Below are 5,750 nucleotides of genomic sequence, written 5' to 3' on the forward strand. Positions count from 1 at the left end.
ACACACACACACACACACACCTGACACGTCCTTACATGACCATAGCTGTAAATAGGACGTATAAATAGGACGTAAAACACAAACCAAACAAAGTAATATTTTCCAACAGATTAACACTCTTCCCTAAACCTACTTGACGCAAATGCACTAGTAAACTAGCGAGTCGCATAACTGGTTTCATTTGTCGAATGGGGATACACACATTTAATATTGTATACATGTATTTGAAGATTTGCAAGCGATATTTTTCATTGTGTTGACGAGCGATGTCGTTAGATTGGTGGATTTGATTGACTTATTTTTATAAGCATCGGTCATTAAACATGATGTCAGTGTTATAGTATACAGCATATTCGACCGAATGGCTACTGACAATAAAAAGAAGTCTTCCCAAATATATCCAGCTTAAATAGACAAAATAGGACAACTTCCAACCGGGTCAAATATAATAAAAAGGCGCAACTTGTTGTGAAATGAAGACAGGTAGACATCACGTGACTAATGTTAGCCCCTGCAAAAGAACAACCTTATTTGAATAATGTAATGTCCAAGTCACCTTTCTTATCAAAGGCGTATATACCTTGAGGTAGTCGCGAAAATACTTTCTTTACATTTTTCTTGGTAGTATATATATAACCAACATACAAAATGTAGAGGGATTGAACGGCGGTTTTTAATTTTCTTGCCGGTATAAACGCAGATCGGTTACATCCACATTGCATGATGTCCGGCTTCATGTTTAATATGGATGTAACCGATTTGCTTTTAAGCGAAGCGATAAGACTCTTATTGAACAAGGTTAATCTACGACGTCATACGTTTTTGCTTTCATGCTCAAATGAAATGTATTTCTGCTAGTAATGTTCATATAGCTTTAAAAATAATCCAGCAAACGATTTTTTTTTTATTCAGATACCTCACATCTCATGCATTTTAAAGTAAGGATCTAAATTAACCGTGCATTATGTTCTATCAAGAACTGTCTATATGTGATTAATTAATTAATGTTCATAAAAATGTATTATGTACAAAACTTGCTCATGCTCAGTGCCCGTAACCAGTCTTGCCTGAACACTATAAACTCATTCAGCTGATTACCACAAATGGTCTAGCCATATCGCACGCACTCTAGTATGGATACACTACAACAACAGTATTATCTGGCATCAACACTAGTGTGCATTCCACACGGATTCATCGGTATCGTCCGAGAATCTACATGTCGCCCAGCTAATAAAAAGCCGGCCATTTTTAATTAGTCAGTTCTTCTAAATTAAGTGTCATTAAATGAATGAAGAACAAGTTACTGTCCATCGCAGATTTTGTTTACATCTCAGGGCATTGGTATTCTAGCATTAACGGACGCCTGATTATGAGAAGGCCCGGTCACACTGTCACGAGTTTGTCTCACGAGTTGTGGCCAGTTAAATCTTCGGGTGTCGGGAATGAATCGAACAAATATCTACATGTCGAGGAAATATCTCTTCATGTGGCAAGTACTCGGCAAATAGCGACGAGAAACGGTTTGAAATTGTCGTGCGCATGTTCGTCTCGGATATGTCGAAGACATGTTGATTGGGTGTCGTCCAATCACGTACACGTGTGGTGAACATGTCGACATCTCTGGCCTTGTAAAAGGTCGTTCGACGTGCTGCGAGTTCAGCTGTAAGTTTTGGAAGACATGAATACGATTTTGCTGAACATGCCCCTGGCATTTAACGAGTTTGCATGACTTCCTTCAACAACTGTACGATTTTGTACGTGTTCTGTTCCACATTTCCTCGACATGGGTACGAGTACTGGCGACTTTTGCTGATTAATAAAGGAGTATGCATATTTTGTTTAAGCATCAGTTTTCCTGTTGACTCTACATCACTTGGTCAATCACTCGCCCAAAATGGAAGGTTCCGGCAAAAACGAAGGTGACTGCTGTGCAGGACTACCAGAATGTATACCCAAGATGCGCGAGATCGCCATAACTCGTACACTTCTCGTAGTTCACTTCTCACAATTCGTCCAAATCTCCTACAAATGTTGCCAGAACTCTACATGACTCGCATAAACTCATTCATCCTCGTAGATAAGTCTTCAGTTGTTGAGAAAGTGTCGTACATAGAACTACGGAGTTTACCAAAACTCGAGTTAAAAAGAAGATTGTCGTACTTCTCTCGTATCAGTGTGGAAGATAACTCGAGCAGGAGTCACACTGATGTACCGTTCATCAAATACTTTCGCAAACTCATGGGAATTTCGTCGAGTAACAACTCGCCAGCACTCGTGGTAACTCGTAGTCCCACATAAGTGTGACTGGGACTTTACATACCGATGACCAGGTACTAGCTGAGGAAATACCAGCGGGAAACGAGTTTCTCCACAATGCTAGACTCAGCCGACGTGGTGGAGGAGTGACTGTCTTGTTTAAGAAAGGCATAAGTATGAGACATCTCTCTCCCAACCATGATGATGTATACACACACTTTAAGCACTTGAATTGTTCTGGCATTGGTTTAAACAATATTTATTACTTAAATTCATTTACAATACAATAAAAATCACATCAATTGAAAGGATCTGGCGGCAAGATATAAAATCTTATATTAGGCCATCTCCTTCAGGTAACATTTAACAAACATTTATATTCTATGACTGACCATAATTGTTTAACATATATAACACACATTTTAATCTAATTAGTAAGAAAGAAAGAAATGAGAAATAAAGAGTTAAATTATTAAGAGAGATAAAAGATAGAGATTTAGAAATTTGAGAGAGTGACGAGATTCCACAACAAATAGAATCTGCCTGATGCCATGCATAATGTACCTCTGGACTTGATTAAAAATTTCAATATTTTCTATTTGAGACAAATTTGGGTCAACTTGAAGCAATGTATCAATATTTATGTTTATATTTAGCTCAGATATTGTATTAAGTCTATGTTGTCTATAGTTTGTACATTCTAATAAGAAATGAGATGCTGTCTCAATACTATCGCATTGACATAGGTTTGACTCAGCAACATGGTTTTTGCACAGATCATAATTCAAAGAGCTACACCCAAGACGAAGTCTTGTATGGAGTACCTGGGCCTTACGGTGGCAATTAAATAATAGGACGGCTTTTTGATTTTATTCCGGTTTAGATATCTTACAAAAAAGGTTTAGACGGTGACTTTCTGGTTTCATCAGGAATTGCGTTCCATTCTCGTATGGCTGTAGGTAGGAACGAAGACTGGTAGGTATTAGTTTTACTGGATGGGGGATGCATATTTGAGTTTGACCTTAGTCTATAACCTTGAGAGGCACCAATACTTGGGAGTAGTATGCTCTGTAGATATGCAGGGGCATGCTTATGTTACATATTGTACAATGATATCATCCTATGTTTATAACGTCTATATGATAAAGATTCCCATCCAGTTTCCCAAGTTATAGAATTGGTTGATGCAGATTTTGTTGCTCCTGTAACAATCCGGCCTGCTTCCATCTGCAGTTTTTCAATATCTTGATTGTCCTGTTGATTGCAATTTGCCCATACTATATCAGCATATTCTAACAACGGACGTATGTATGAACAGTACATGATTTCAAGTGACTTCCTATCTAGTTGAAATTTAAGTGCTCGCAAAATGTCTATTCTCTTCAACGCTTTAGTAAGTAAATTTATGATATGCAGATGCCATTTACAATTTTCATGTATTGTTAGTCCAAGATTTGTGTGTTGTGTGACTTGCTGTATTTGGACATTGTTCATTAGAAGAGGTGGATGGTCAGTTGTCATTCGTTTCTTGGAAAGAACCAGGCTTTCAGTTTTCTTAGGATTAAAATTTACTAGCCACTGTTCAGCCCAGGTACTGATTTTAGATAGGTCTGAGTGTAGGATCTCTGTCGACCTCACAGGCTCATCAACAATTAAAAATAATGAAGTGTCATCCACAAATAGACGTATATTTGCATTAGTTTCAGTTAATATATCATTAATTAATAAAATAAAAGTAGAATTCCAAGTATCGAGCCTTGTGGCACGCCAGCATGGATTAATTCTAGTTTTGATGTACTTCCTTCAATAATAACCTCTTGTGATCTTCCTGAAAGGTAACTCTCAAACCACGATAATAAATTTTCTGATATTCATTTTATCTTAGTTTAAACAATAAAACCCTGTGCCACACTCTGTCAAAGGCCTTGCTTATATCACAAAACACAACCCGAATCTCCTTACCATTATCAAAAGCCTGGAAAATAGTGTTTATTATATCAGTTAATTGATAGGCTGAAGAATCTTTTGGAGTGAACCCAGCCTGATGTATAGTAATACAATTATTTTCATGGAGATAGTTATAAACGTGTTTAAATATGCACTTTTCAAATACTTTTGCTATACAACTTAAAAGAGATATTGGTCTATAATTTGAGACTAAGGATCTATCACCTTTCTTGAATACAGGAATAACGTTTGCTATTTTCCATGATGAAGGGAATATATTTGATACTAAAGACTCGTAGAATGTCCATTGATTTTCTACTTTCATTAGGTTTTAATGAACAGTTGACTATGGAAAGGACTGGACATCGCTGTACCGCTGTCCGTGCCTACAAGAAACCGTCCGAGGCGCAACAGGTCGAAATAAGCTGGGCATCAGAGTGTGGGAAAAGTGCGATCAAGAAGGTCGAGACCGAAACAGAAGAAAACAAAGAAAATGACATTGGGAATGATATGGAACCTATGCCTAGTCGTTCTCAGTATCAGTTGCATAATTGCCACGTGAATTTCTATTCCATGTAATGCATGTACCCATTTATTTAGCTACAGGGCTGTTTGTGTTTTGCTGTTAAACTTTGTCTACGCGTAACGTAGCGTGAACAATTATGATACCAACACATTATTGGTGCTTGATAGAAAAATACTCTGTTTTTTACACTTACGGTGTCTTAATTAAATTAAATTTGTTCGCAATGTTTTTCGTGTCTTTGTTTATTTGTCACGCCCAATTTTAAAATGGGCACCGCCTGCAGACTGTGGCATGGACCAATCAGAAAAGCCATGTGATATTTCAGATATCACATATGTGATATCTGAAATGTCACACGTTATGCAATATATCGTCAAGAAAAGATAAAAGAAAAACCGAGGCGTCATTGGATAACACGAGAAGACTAGTTTGATCCTTTGATGTACATCAAAAGAATATGGCGGTCGCGTAACGGTAAAACTTACTGGCTTTGAAATCGGGCGTCGCTCCTTTGTAATCTATATCATCAACAGACGATTTGTCTGATCCTGACAATGGTATTGATTATTGCAACCTTTACAAATCGATCGGAGGTTAAAATGGTTTGATGATTATGTTCGTTGATATTTCTCGGCAAACTGATTTTGTGCCGGTGATGGCAAGTTTGAGACCCAGACAATGCACGACAGGAAACACTATCTTCCTTATTTTTTTTATTGCTATTTTATACATATACAAAAAAGCACCCGAAGTCCTTGCGACGGTTAAATATAAAAGTAATGACTTGTTTGCCGACGACGCCAAACTCTACAAACCAACAAAAGCTAATGAGGATGGATTGTCACTCCAAAATGACATCAACAAGGTACGTGAATGGACAGAAAAATGGCTGATGGAACTAAATTCAGACAAATGTAAACACCTACAAATATATACAGGCCAAGAAAAGAACAACGTCAGATATATGATCACCCAGCAAGGAGAGAGACATCTAATAGATCTAGTGACAAGTGAAAGA

Source organism: Mizuhopecten yessoensis, unplaced genomic scaffold (genome assembly GCF_002113885.1).
Source record: "Mizuhopecten yessoensis strain PY_sf001 unplaced genomic scaffold, ASM211388v2 scaffold3311, whole genome shotgun sequence".
Lineage (NCBI taxonomy): Eukaryota > Metazoa > Mollusca > Bivalvia > Pectinida > Pectinidae > Mizuhopecten > Mizuhopecten yessoensis.